A 1447-nucleotide genomic window follows, 5' to 3' on the forward strand; every position below is an offset into this window, starting at 1 on the left:
TCCAGTCTTTCAAGTCTTTCCAGAAGCAGTGTGTAATGGGACAGAGGTAAAACATATGTTAAACGGTTTCACTATTATTATTACAACAAAAAGAACATTGATCCACCTCAAAAGCAAATCTTTTTCTTAAAAATTCTGCCACAGAATAAATTTTGTTAATAACTTTAAAATGTGTTTCTTTGACTTTAGGTAAAATAGGCCATTTAACAAATTCTGAGAAAGCTTTATCAACTATATCTGAGTTAACAGAAATATCTCTCTTCCAAGTAAATCTATCATAATCATGAAATTTTCTGGCTTTCAAAAAACTGTTAATAAATTTATTATTGCATTTTTTATCAAGCAAATTACATTGTGAAATCAACAAACTGGGCAGTATTGGTGGGTAATTATTATATAACCTAGAGTTCGATTTACACAGTTTGTTATATTCTCTATTAGAACACTTAACATTATATTTTTCTAAAAAATCTGAATAATTTATAATATCGCTGTTATCATCCAATAAATCAGTAACATAAATAATGTTTTTGTTAAACCATTCCTTTTGAAGATAGATTTGCGATTAATTGTTATTACTCTATTGTTCCATAGAGTTGAGCTATGGGGAGAAAAGCTATGGGTTAAAAATCATTTTCCAATAATGCAAAATCTGCTTGTGAAAGTTGGAGAGCTTGATTGGAATCCTGTTTATCTCAAAGTCACATTTTAGAATAAAGTCTAAACCTCCTAATTTATCAAATAATGATCTTGGAATGTGATACCACATAGAATTCGGGTGCAGCATATAAGATTTGATCCAGTTAATTCGGAAGGTGCCAACCATTGATTCAATATCTGGAACTTTAATACCACCTTTATTATATTCTTTCACCAACTGAGATTTTTTTTTTCTTCGTCGTGTGTCAGATGATGGAGAACTCAATTTTAACAAGCTCCTCATTTAATGATTTTAACTGAAACTTGTTTTTACCGTACTAGTGATTTTTAACTGACATTTGTTTTACATCAATTGTTTACATGTTTGATTTGTGTGTTGTTCAAAGTTTAATAAGTCTTCTTCTTCTTCTTGGATTTATTGGCGGTTTGCAACAAACATTTAGTAGCATTACCGCCACAGTGTGGTTCCTGATTATGGAGGACCATCTCTGCCATATTTAGAAATAAATACAGAAATAAATGAATGCTCAATAAATAAGTCAATTAATTGCCCCCAATATACAATAGACAAATAAATGTAGGTAGAAATTAAATTATACAGTGAGACATAAATGTATATACCTGTTTTAATTAGCTTTTTTATTTATTTGCATTTGTAATGATTACCTTATTTATTTATTGTCCGTGATAACCTTCAACTTTTTTTAGTTATTACTTATTTTTTAAATATTCATTTATGTGCATAATATAATATTTTTCTTTTTCTCTATTATTTCTCTTTATTTCT

The sequence above is a fragment of the Cyprinodon variegatus genome, unplaced genomic scaffold (genome assembly GCF_000732505.1).
Source record: "Cyprinodon variegatus isolate N-32 unplaced genomic scaffold, C_variegatus-1.0 Scaffold1442, whole genome shotgun sequence".
NCBI lineage: Eukaryota > Metazoa > Chordata > Actinopteri > Cyprinodontiformes > Cyprinodontidae > Cyprinodon > Cyprinodon variegatus.